Source organism: Rhinopithecus bieti, unplaced genomic scaffold, assembly GCF_001698545.2.
Source record: "Rhinopithecus bieti isolate Rb0 unplaced genomic scaffold, ASM169854v2 scaffold_15821, whole genome shotgun sequence".
NCBI classification, from domain to species: domain Eukaryota; kingdom Metazoa; phylum Chordata; class Mammalia; order Primates; family Cercopithecidae; genus Rhinopithecus; species Rhinopithecus bieti.
Window position 1 is genome coordinate 1,000,980 of NW_016808598.1, and position 13,530 is coordinate 1,014,509.

General features: G+C 38.6%; 1 protein-coding gene across 8 annotated transcripts in view; it reads right to left on the reverse strand.

Annotated features, from left to right (window-relative positions):
• TTC23 (tetratricopeptide repeat domain 23) overlaps positions 1-13,430 on the reverse strand; it is a 131,588-nt gene extending 118,158 nt beyond the window's left edge. For 2 of the 8 annotated variants that reach the window (XR_001888158.1, XM_017886914.1), the window contains exons 1-2: positions 13,306-13,427; positions 11,803-11,980 (exon numbers count right to left, since the gene is read on the reverse strand). The gene's annotated coding sequence lies outside the window, so the exon portion shown is untranslated. Of the gene's footprint in view, positions 1-11,327; positions 11,769-11,802; positions 11,981-13,305 lie in introns of those variants that run through there. The other 6 variants (XM_017886912.1, XM_017886919.1, XM_017886918.1 and 3 more) reach the window with 5 other exon arrangements.
• Between the last annotated feature and the right edge of the window lie 100 nt (positions 13,431-13,530).

The following is a 13,530-nucleotide window of genomic DNA, read 5'->3' on the forward strand; positions in this document are numbered from 1 at the left end:
AGTTTTCAATTTTGAAGTAGCCCTATTTATTTATTTTTTATTTTGTTGCCTTTGCCTCTGGTGTCATATCTGACAGTTTCTTAATAAGTTAAACATACACTTAGGACAGGAGCCATCGTTTCACTCTTAAGTTTTTGTTTTTGTTTTTGATTTTTTTGAGACAGAGTTTCACTCCTATTGCCCAGGTTGGAGTGCAATGGTGCAATCTTAGCTCACTGCAACCTCTGCCTCCTGGGTTCAAGCAATTCTCCTGCCTCAGCCTCCCGAGTAGCTGGGATTACAGGCGCCTGCCACCATGCCCGGCTAATTTTTGTATTTTTAGTAGAGACGGGGTTTCACCATGTTGGCCAGGCTGGTCTCAAACTCCTGACCTTAAGTGATCCACCTGCCTCAGCTTCCCAAAGTTCTGGAACTACAGGCATGAGCCACCATGCCTGGCCAACTCCTACGTATTTACATGAGAGAAATGAAAGCATACATTATAAAAAGACTTACATACAAATGTTCATAGAATTTTTAATAGCCAAAAAACTAGAAAAAAACCCAAATGTCTATAAATAAGTAAATGGGTAAGCGAACTGTCGTGTAGCTATACAATGAAATACTACTCAGTAATAAAAAGGAATGAATATGTTGCAACATGAATAAATCTCAAAATAGTTATGCCGTGTGAAGAAGTCAGGCAAAATAGAATATATATCGCATGATTCCATTTATATAAATTTCAATGAAATCTACTCCAATGTATAATGACCAAAAGCAGATCAGTGATTCCCTCGAATTGGGCTAAGGAGGTGGTATGAAGGGGGTGGTACACAAGAGGGAGGAAGATGTAGGAAAGGGTGGAGTGGAGGGATTACAAGGGGCACGAGGAAACTTTTTGTGGTGGCGGATCTTCTCATTATTTTGACTGTGGTTGTGGTTTCTTGGGTGCACACAGATGCCCCAAATCATCAAATTGTATACTTTTATGCCAATTAATAAAACTGTTAAAAATCATATACATAGATCAGTCTTTCAGAGATCCCTCTCCATTCCTCCTCTTCAAACTCCAATTCCATTATTTACTATAGGTAACATTTTAAATTTCATCCTATTGCAACTTATTTATTTATTATTATTATTTTTTGAGATGCAGTCTCACTCTGTCACCCAGGCTGGAGTGCAGTGGTATGGTCTCAGCTCACTGCAACCTCCGCCTTCCAGGTTCAAGTAATTCTCCTGCCTCAGCCTCCCAAGTAGCTGGGATTACAGGCACGCACCACCATGCCAGGCTAATTTTTGTTTTTTTTTTCCAGTAGAGATGGGGTTTCACCACGTTGGCCAGGTTGGTCTTGAACTCCCGACCTCAAGTGTTCAGCCCACCTCGGCCTCCCAAAGTGCTGGATTACAGGCATGAGCCACTGCACCTGGCCACAACTCATTTATTTATTCATTCCACAACTATTTACTGAATTCTGGCTACAAACAATGCAGCAGGCTAATGTACTATGTGGAAAACAACCCCAAGAAATGTAAAGTAGAGAAGGAAAAATGATCAGGTACACATTAGCATAGTACTAGGTGCTAAAATTGCTAGAAGACTGGCAAGTGCTAAGACTTCAGAAATGGGAATCATTGCTGCTGCAATGACCTTGCTTGTTTGGTTGAAAAGATTCCAGAGAACAAGGAGAAGAGAAAGCATCCCAAGCAGAGTGAATAATTAGAAAAGGCTTGGAAGTGGGAAAGTGAATATGGATAACTGCTGGTGGTTCAATTTGGTGTATGTGAAATGAGGGACATGGCTATAGAACAGCATTTTCCAAGCCAATTTCTGCAGTACACTAGAGCCACAAGACATTAATGTATATTCTATCAAGGAGGGTTATTGACAGAGGTGATCAAATGAGTTGGTAAACACAAATATTGGTTCCACAAAAGGAGGATTCTGTGATCAAATAAATGGGTAAACATGGACAAGTTTCTTTAATTCAGGTCTTCTCAAAACTTTAATACCTTGTGAATATCCCATAGTGGGTATAGTATACACCACTTTTCCAATCTTTTTTTGACCATGAGATTATCTTTTTTCTTGAGCACCTATTAAATCTTATGGAAATAGCACTTTAAAAACAGTTTGGGAAACCCTGAGCTACGGGAAAAGTAAAATGCTGGATTTCAGGCTAAGAAGGCATTAATTCATTTCAGGCTAAGGGTTTGATTGACTCTTTTCCTCATAAAGCATTATAGCACAAAAATATGAAAACAAGAAAGAAGGAATCAACCAAAGGTCAAACTGTGAGAATGCTAGAGAAGCTGATCTACAATGCAGGTAGTGTTCTCATTCCTGGGTACCTCTTAAAAATGTTAAAGGTCAGCCGGGTGTGGTGCCTCACACCTGTAATCCCAGCAACACTTTGGGAGGTCGAGGCATGCAGATCACGAGGTCAGGAGTTCGAGACCACCCTGGCCAACACAGTGAAAGCCCATCTCTACTAAAAATACAAACATTAGCCTGGTGTGGTGGCACGCACCTGTAGTCCCAGCTACTCTGGAGGCTAAGGCAGGAAAATCGCTTGGACCAGGGAGGCGGAGGTTGCAATGAATCGAGACAGTGCCATTGCACTCCAGTCTGGGTGATAGAGTGAGACTCTGTCTCAAAAAAATAAAAAATAAATAAATAAATAAATAAATAAATAAATAAATAAATAAATAAAATAAAAGTGTTAAAGGTCAATACTTCAGGTTTAACACGAAAGCTTTGCCTATACCCTGTTGTACAGAGACACAGTGCTATTTGAGATCCCAAGATGTTGGCTAACTTTTTTCTAATAACTTCTTGCCTTATGCTTACTCATCTGTTCAACCCCACTGGCTGATGACCATTTCAACGGGTGCTGCTGTCTAGAGAAAAGTAGTAGCCAGAGATGGAGAATCTGAGATTCAAGAAACTGTGCTTTCCCAACTACCCAAGTGATTTGGGCAATACCAACTAATATATACATAACACTTTATACTTTCACATATTTTATCTCATGTGGCCCTTACAACCACATAATTACCTACAGAGGGTAGGTATTGTCATCCCCATTTTATAAATAAAGATTGATGAAATGAAGCTAAATCAGTTGCACATCACACAGCCAGAATTAGGACCCTGGTCTTCTCATAATTTGGTGGTTTCCCATAACAGGTGGTTTCCCTGCCTTTCACTGACCACAGTCTACAGCAGTGGGAAGCAAATGTTGTTGCTTTGGAAACCCAAGCCTGCATTTTAAAAGTGACCATACATTTTATATACAGGAATGCAACATCTTCAATAGATTTAACTATATTTTCTTATCTTCCATTTAGGGGAGTCAGAAAAGAAAGTTTAAAAGATGAAATAAGTAAGATGCCCCGCAGTATTTGTTATTCTGGGCCTCTGTCTGGCTTCTAGAGGCATTTGAGTCTGTGGCCTTACTTTAAATGTGTGTGTTTCAATGTATGTGGCATCATACAGTAACATCCTCAACATAAAACATACTTCTCAGGCTGGGCACGGGGCTCACGCCTGTAATCCCAGCACTTTGAAAGGCTGAGGCGGGCAGATCACCTGAGGTCGGGAGTTCGAGACCAGCCTGACCAACACGGAGAAACCCTGTCTCTACTAACAATACAAAAAATTAGCCAGGTGTGGTGGCACATACCTGTAATCCCAGCTACTCAGAGGCTGAGGCACGAGAATCTCTTGAACCCAGGAGGCAGAGGTTGCAGTGAGCTGAGATTGCACCACTGCACTCCACCCTAGGCAACAAGAGCGAAACTGTCTCAAACAAACAAATAGACAAACAAACAAAAAACATGCTTCTGAGTTCACTTACTTTGAGTTACATGCTTATCATCAGTCACTTTTCTTTTCTTTGTAGTAGCTATAGCTGGGGCTTAAAATTTCATCACACATCAGCCCAGGTCCCACAAACCACCCTCTTCCTGCCAGGTGTGGGTTCAGCTTTCCAGGTCTCTGAATCACAACTGCCAGGGAGACCTACTCAGTCAATTGATACTGTTCCTTCTACCAGACCTGCCCAGTAGAATGTTAAAGCACATAATCAGCCCCAGATCAAGGTGTTAGGAAGAAGAGGTCTGAAGTGGAGTCTCAGTCTTCCATTTCCAAGTGGTGATGTTCAAAATAATAACTGAAATAGCAGGAGGGCCAACCAATCTATATAGGTGCCAACGAGGCTGGAGCTGGGTTTTGAAGGTCCCCTGCTATTCCAGGTGTGAACCTTTGGATGCTGACTTGTGGAGAGACATAGGGGAGCCTGAGGAAGGGACAGGGGCCCTCAGGGCAGTGGCTTTTAGGAAATAAAAAACCTTATCAATCAGGCATGGTGGCTCATGCCTGTAATACTAGTACTGTGGGAGGCTGAGGCAGGTGTACGGCTTGAGCTGAGGAGTTCAAGGCCAGGCTGGGCAACATGTCAAAACCCTGTCTCCACTAAAATTACAAAAATTAGCTGGATATGGTGGCGCTCGGCTCCTCCAGCTACTCGGGAGGCTGAGTGGGGAGGATTGCTTGAGCCCAGGAGGAAGAGGCTGCAGTGAGCTGAGATCACACCACTGTACTCCAGCCTGGGTGACAGAGCAAGACCTTGTCTCAGAAAAAAAAAAAAAAAAAAAAAAAAGCCATTATGACTAGTTTCTTAACTAGTGAAAGTGTATGCTAGTTAAGAAGCAACCTTACCCATATGCAAGCTAAGGCACTGGAAAACACCCTAAAAGATAAAAAATACTGAAACCAAATAACAGAAAAATAGAAAATCTGAATAGAACTATAATAAGTAAAAAAATTAAAATAGTAATTAAAAATATTTATACCAAGTTAAGCCCGGGCTCAGATGGCATCAGTGATGAATTCTACTAAACCTTTAAAGAAGAAACAACATGAGTATTTTGTAAACTCTATCAGAAAATAGAGAAGGAAACTCTTTCCAACTTGTTCTATGAGGTATTACCCTGATATCAAAGCCAGACAAAGACATCACAAGAAAATAACAAATGAACATCCCTCGTGAATATGGACACAAAAATCCTCAACAAAATATTGGCAGACCAAATCTAGCAACAAATACAAAGGATAATACATTATGATTAAGGGGGAGGGTTTATCCTACGAATGGAAGGTTGGTTTAACATCTGAAATCATTAATATAATACACTATATAATAGAATATGGTCACAAACCATCTGATCATCTTGATAGATGCAGAAAACACATTTGGCAAAATCCATTATCCAATCATGATTAAAAAAACTTCCCCAACCTGATAAAAGACTAATAAAAGCCTGATTTTACAAATCAAAATGGATTAAAGACTTAAATGTAAGACCTGAAACTACGAAATTACCAAAAGAAAACACTGGGGAAACTCTCTGGGACAGTGGTCTGGGCAAAGACTTCTTAAGAAAGATCTCAAAAGCACAGGCAACCAAAATAAAAATGGACAAATGGGATCACATCAAGTAAAAAAGCTGCTGTATAGCAAAGGAAACAATCAAAGCGAAGAGACAACCCACAGAATGGGAGAAAATATTTGCAAACTACCTATCTGACAAGGGATTAATAATCAGAATATATAAGGAGCTCAAACAAAACCCAACAGGAAAAAAAATCTAATAATCTGATTAAAAAGTGAGCAAAAGATCTGAATAGACATTTCTCAAAAGACATGCAAATGACCAACAAGTATATGAAAAAATACTTGACATCACTGATCAGCACAGAAAGGCAAATCAAACTACAATGAGGTCATCTTACCCCAGCTAAGATGGCTTTTATTAAAAAGGCAGTAATGGATACTGGTGAGGATGTGGAGAAAGGGGGACACTCATATAGTGTTGGTGGGAATGCAAGTTATTACAGCTACTATGGAGAATAGTATGGAAGTTCCCCAAAAAGCTAAAAACAGAAGAAGCACCATATGATCCAGCAATCCCACTGCTCCATATAGATCCTTTCTGCACTCCCATGTATACTGCAGCAGTCGAGATTTGGAATCAGCCTAAATGTTCATCAACATATGAATGGATAAAAAATGTGGTAGACATACACACAAAACAGAATGAAATCCTGTCATTTACAACAACATGGATGAAACTGAAGGATATTATACTAAGCGAAATAAACCAGGCAGAGAAAGACAAATTTTGCATGTTCTCATTCATTGATGAGAGCAAAAAATTAAAACAACTGAACGCATGAAGACAGAGAGTAGAATGATGATTACTAGAGGCTGGGAAGGGTATTGGGGTGGGAGGGAAAAGTGGGGATAGTAAATGGGTACAAAACATAGTTAGACAGAATGAGTAAGATCTAGTACTTGATATCACAACAGGGTGACTACAGTCAACACTAAGTTATTGTGTATTTCAAAATAACTAAAAGAGTAGAATTGGAATCATTCTAACACAAAGAAATGATAAGTGTTTGAGGAGACAGATACCCAATTACTCTGATGTGATTATTATACATTGTATGCCTGCATCAAAACATCACATGTATCTCATAAATATATACACCTACTACTATGTACTCACAAAAATTAAAAATTACAAAACAAAACCAAAAAAACCTGATTTACGAAAACCTAAAGCTAATATCAAACTTAACGGAGCATGTTTGAATGTTTTCCCTTTAAGATTGGAAACAAGGCAAGAGTGATTGCTCTCACCACCTGTAGTTAAGGTTGTAATGGATATTACAGTCAGTGCAATAGGCAAGAACAATAAATTAAGGCATGCAGATTAGAAAGGGAAAAATAAAACATTATTATCACATGACATAACCCTCTACGTAGAAAATCCTAAGGATTCCACAATAAATAAACAACCCCCCCAACCCCATTAGAACGACTAAAGTTTGGCAAGGCCATGAGATACAAAATAAATAAATAAAATTGTATTTTTATATGTCAGCAATAAATAATCATAAAATAAAATTAAGAAAACATTTTGATTCAAAATAGGATAAAAGAGAATAAAATATGCAGGAATAAATTTAACAAAAGAAATACAAGACTTGTACAATGAAAATCTAAATACATGGAGAGACATTCCATGTTCATGGATTAGAAGCCTCAATACTAAGACAGAATACTCCTCAAATTGATGTATAGATTTAATGTAATATCCATCAAAATCTCAGCTGTCTGTTTTTTGCAGAAATTAACAAGTTGATCCTTATTATGGATCAATTAAGATGGAAATACAAGAATAAATAAAACAATCTTAAAAAAGAAGAATAAAGTTGGAGGACTCACACTTCCCATAAAACTACAGTAAAAGTAATCAAAAGTGTTGTACTTATAAATTTTCAGTTATAAGGTAAATAAGTTCTAGAGATATACAGCATGGTAACTATAGAAAATAACTGAAATTTGTTAAGATCTTAGGTGTTCTCATCACACACACAAAAATGGTAATTATGTCAGGTGATGAATGTGTGAGCTAGCTTTATTGTGGGAATCATTACAAAAGGTATACTTATATCAAAACACCATGATGTCTACCTCAAATGTATATAATTTTTAGTTTGTCAATCATATTTCAATAAAGCTGGGGAAAAGCCCTCCCCAAAACAACGTGGTAGTACTGGCATAAGAAACGACATATAGAGGCCAGGTGCGGGGGCTCATGCCTGTAATCCCAGCACTTTGGGAGGCCGAGGTGGGCGGATTACTTGAGGTCAGGAGTTCGAGACCAGACTGGCCAACATGGCAAAACCCCATCTCTACTAGAAATACAAAAAATTTACAGGTAGTGACGAGTACCTGTAATTCCAGCTACTTGAGAGGCTGAGGCAGGAGAATCGCTTGAACCCGGGAGGCGGAGGTTGCAGTGAGCCGAGATCGCACCACTATACTCCAGCCTGGGTGACTGAGCGAGACTCCGTCCCAAAAAAAAAAAAAAAAAAAAAAAAATAATTGACATATAGAAAATGGGATAGTGGCGTGAGTCCAAAATAAACTCGTATATATGTGAATTATTTTTTAACAAGGGTGCCAAGATAGTTCAATGGGAAGAGAACAGTCTTTTCAATAAACAGTGCTGGAATAACTGGATAGACACATGCAAATGAATAAAGTTGGATCTCTACACCTCATACCATATATAAAAATTAACTCCAAATGGAGTAAAGACTTAACAGTAAGAGGTAAAACTATAAAACTCTTTGCAAACATAGGAGTAAATCTTCATGAACTTTTTTTTTTTTTTGAGATGCACTCTCCCCTTGTCACTTAGGCTGGAGTGGAGGTGATCCACCCAACTTGGCCTCCCAAAATACTGGGATTACAGGTGGTAAGTCACAGGACCTGGCCTGTTAGGCAAAGACTTCTGAGATACAACACCAAAAGCACAAGTGATAAAAGAGAAAAAAAAACATAAATTAGATTTCATCAAATCCAAACCTTTACTGCTTCAAAAGATACTATTATTAAAGTTAAAAGACAAACCACAGAATGGGAGACAAGATTTGTAAATCATTAATCTGATAAAAGACTTTAACCACAATATATAAAGAACAATTAAAAATCAGTAACATGGGACCGGGCGCGGTGGCTCACGCCTGTAATCCCAGCACTTTGGGAGGCTGAGGTGGGCAAATCACGACGTCCAGAGTTCAACACCAGCCTGGCCAACATGCTGAAACCCCGTCTCTACTAAAAATACAAAAAATTAGCTGGGCATAGTGGCGGGCACCTGTAATTCCAGCTACTTGGGAGGCTGGGGCAGAAGAATCGCTTGAACCCTGGAGGCAGAGGTTGCAGTGAGCTGAGATCGAGCCACTGTACTCCAGCCTGGGTGACAGAGTGAGACTCTGTGACCAAAAAAAAAAAAAAAAAATTAGTAACATGGGCCGGCGCGGTGGCTCATGCCTGTAATCCCACCACTGTAGGGGGCCAAGGCGGGTGGATCACGAGGTCAGGAGTTCCAGACCAGCCTGGCCAACATGGTGAAACCCCATCTCTACTAAAAATACAAAAAAATTAGCCGGGCACGGTCATGGGCGCCTATAATCCTAGCTACTTGGGAGGCTGAGGCAGGAGAATTGCTTGAAGCCAGAAGGCAGACACTGTAGTAGGCCGAGACTGCGCCACTCTGCACTCCAGCCTGAGCGACAGAGCGAGACTCAGTCTCAAAATAAATAAATAAATAAATCAGTAACAAGATGACAACCCAATTAAAAAAACAGGAAAAATATTTGAAAGACATTTTATAAAAGAAGATCTATGGATAGTCAATAAGCACATGAAAAGATGCTTCATATCATCAGTCATTACGAAAATGCAAATAAAAGCTGTAATAAGATACCACTGAAAATCCAGCCGAATGAATAAGACAGATCATAAGGAGTGTTGGTGAGGATGTGGACAAATTGGAGCCCTCATACACTCTGGTGGAAATGTAAAGTGGGAATTCACCTTGGAAAGCAGTTGTACAACACCTCGAAAAGTTACACACACAGAGTTACCATATGACAGTAATTCCACTCATAGATATACACCCAGGAAAACTGAAAACACATGTTCATACAAAAACTTGTACCCATCTTCATAGCAGCATTATTCATAATAGCTAAATACTGTACTGTATGTACTGTAATACAATTACAATTAGTACAATTAAACACTATCATTAAATACTGGAAGAAATCCAAATGTCTGTTAATTGGTACTGTTAAATAAATAAAATATGGTCTTGCATCGAGTGGATTTATTACCTAGCAACAAAAAGGAATGAAGTAATGAGACATACTACAACATGGATGAACCTCAAAAACATTATGCTAAGTAAAAGAAACCAGATGCAAAGGATCACATATTGTGTAATTCCATTTACATGCCCAAAAAAGGTAAATTTATAGACAGAAAGTTTTTTAGTGATTGGGGGTGGGGATAGGAAACCAGGACTTACCTGCAAATGGGCACAAAGTATTTTTTTAGGAAGATGAAAATTTTCTAAAATTGGAATGTGGTGATGGTTGTACAACTCTATTATATTTTCTAAAACAATCATTGAGTTATATCCTTAAAACAAATGAACCTTATAATATATAAATTATACTTCATTAAAGCTGGTAAAAAATAGCTATGAAACCGCAATGCAGTTTTATGTGTAATTCTGGTTTTTATACATCTTATGACAAGACTTTTATAAAGATGGGGCAACCATGATTCCCCAAGACAATGTAGCAGAGGTCCCCCAAAATCTTAAGAAGTAAACTCAATGCTTTCGAAGACTACAAAGAAATGCATCAAAATTTATATTATTCAACAATGATAAGGTAAATGTATTTGGGTAAGAAGCATGGTTACTCATCTGTGTGCCAGTATTTACAGTATGAGGCCCCTTAGCTTCTGGTCTCTGCTCTTGTAGTCATCTTAAATTGCACTGTCAGTTTTATCGTCTTCAAATATTACTTTCATAAGGTGTGCCTCCTGTTCCAGACACAGGACCAAAACCCTTGATTTTGGGAATTCTAGCTCTTCATTTTTCTCATGCTGTTTTTATAAATTTTTAACCAAAGTTTCCAAATGAACCTTCTGCTGCAGTCACAGCCAACTCTTCCTCGGGCTGCACATACTTTCTAACAACTCACTCACTAGTAGGGATGCCACTTCCCTTCTTTTCTCTCTGAAATTCTGCCCATTGCTCAGGCCCAAATTGAGTCTTACCCATACTGTAAAGCCTTCTCTGAATAATTCATCTCACATTGAGCTGAGCTCCTGAAGTATCTGTGCTCTACAACAGTCATCTGGGCATTAAGAATTGTTCATAAGTTTTAGTTTAAATGTTCTGAGCCTCATTTGTCCCTGTTCTTGAGGGGCTGGGTTTTATTACTTTATATTCCCCTATATGGATTAACAGAGGCAACTCAAGAAATAGTTATTCATGTTTATCAATGTTTCCTTGATAAATTCTCTTTTATATTTGTTTTAATTTAAAATGCCATTTTTGAAAATACGATGCTAGATTTCTTTTTTGAGAATTTATCCTTACATGCTGATTCTGCTTCAGGTATCTATAGTATGTTTTATTTAGCCATTAGCAGATCTGTCCCTGGATTCCCTAATCCACAGATACACACAAAATTTGGGTTCAAGCAACTCTATTTTCTCTTATATCTTTTAATAGATGTATTATCTATTATGCCAGGTATGACAATATACAAACAAAAATATTCATTTAAAATTACAATATTACTAAATGTCCTTCTAAATCCACATTTAAGCAACAAAAACGAAGCACAGTTTATTAAAGTAGAAAATGATCTATAGTTAATCTTACTATCTTGCCTCCTTTACCTTTCAAAATCCACTGATAATCTGGGCATGATGCTTTCAAACCTCACCCTAAAGAGAAAATACTCTGGGAACACTTCTTCCTGCTATCTTTAAATTGTGCCTGTATTTTTCTCTGCTTTTTTTTTTGACACTCAATCACTCCTTTAAAACTTGTAAAAAAAAACAACAGCAACAACAAAAAAAAAACCGTAAAAGTTTCTGTAACTCTCCAATCTCCAACTACGTCGTAAAATCCTTTGCCGGTTTACCCAGTCTGCTGGGGGGAGGCTCACGTTTCTTTTTCGAGCGAATGACAGTTGTCTTGGCAGCGTGACTTGCCCTTTTGGTTCCTGCTTTATCAGTTTGGTGATTCTTTGTACAGATTGATAACCATGAAAAAGCCTAAAGCAAGGCAGTTCCGGAGCAGCTTTTTCCCGTAAAGCAAGCGGGTACCTCACAAAACTCCAGGCAAAAGAATGAATGATAGGGCACTCACCAATAGCGAGTGGAGAAGATTATTTTGTCGAAGTTTGCAAACCAATCCTTGGGAGCCAGAGGTGGGAATTTTAAAATGAGGTCTCTTCCTTGGAATTTTCTTAAAGTGGTATCGCTGCCTGTTGCTATTGAAGTTTGTCAAAGAATGTAAAATCACCAGCTTAGAGAATTTTTTCCCCCTTCAAGAGAGACAAAACGTGCAAATTGATTCTCTGCAAATTGGGAGAACTTCTAAGAGTGGGGTCATAGGATACTCTCACATATAATCACTTGGTAACTTTTGTGTCAATTTGGGGAGGAGGTGAATGTAATTTTAACATGATTCATTTTTCATGATCAAATATCAGATATTAAATTAATGCATTAAAAGCGGTATTCTCCTTTTAAAAAAAAGAAATGAAAACTAAGAGGCTAACATTATTTTGAAAAAACTGTTCTATTGTTAATCTTCTTTCTTTTTTGGGGGGTGTAACTCTTCATATATTAGCAGCAAGTCTTATTATTTGGGTTGACCACAAAAGTATCTTTGTTTTTACACAACATGTGGATTTCCTCATTTTAAGACCAGCAAAAAATTTGAGTGCCACGAATTCTTAGGTATTATGAAACTATCTTAGAAATACATGACATATACTGTGCTCTCTCTATACCTGAGTAGCTCTTGAAGACCAGATTTAACAGATAACTGATAAATATTTTATTATAAATCATACCTTGTTTTGAAACCAATGTTTTTTATTTAATGTAACTCTGCTTTCTAGGTTATTCATCTCTAAGAGTAATTAAGTCAGCCACTGTAAAACTGCTTCATTACAAAGTTAAGGTTCCTTGACAAGGAGCCTCGCAAATTATAGACAGGCTTTTCACGGAACAAAAAATATCAGCGATTGTAGTAGAGGAAAATACTTTAAAACCTTCATTTCAGAAGGAAATCTGTCATATTGAGACACTTTAAAAGTATCTCTTAAAATGTTTCCGAACTTTTAAAATGCTTCCAAGCATTTTAACAGCATAAAATTCTTTCTTTGATGCTATTTCGCTGACATAATTTTCGTCTTGAAGAAATACATAATGACAGCCTACTCAGTCATGCTAGGAACTGTCATTGTATATAACTCTCTAAATTGTTCCTGTCCTTTGTAGCAATCTTTTCTCACAATAAACCTTGGGTGCTTGAAGGGCAGAGACTAGGTTACCTCCTCCTCATCTTTGTTATCTACCAGTGCGCAGTGACCCCTTAAATCCAGTGCTTAGACTCACTACTTGCTAACATTGGCTTCCTTACATAAACCCACTGGCCTGTTTTTCAACCGTCAGACTGGTGCTGTTAGTCCCTGTGTCACGGGATTGCTGTCAAGGGTTCAACGAGATAATCTATAAACAGCTCTTAGAATGAACGCTCAACGTGTGCTACTGAATGAGAGGCCGAGTGACTGAATGAATGTATGAATGAAGGAACAGGCCAGTAAACGGCGGCTCCCGAGGTTGGAGCTGGCTAAATTACCCCTTCAAGACGCTAAACAAAAAGCCACTCCGTCGACATCAAACCCCACGCCGGAGCCGGAAGCAAGAGTAGAGCCGCGGGCGGGGCCAGCATAGAGGAAGTCGCGCTTTCGGCCAATAGACACATCGCTTGGCAAACGAACATTTTCCCACACCTATCGTGAAAGCGCGAGAACACAGGGGGTTATCGCGAGGTTCCCTGCTCCTCTCCCCTCCCTCTTTTCCA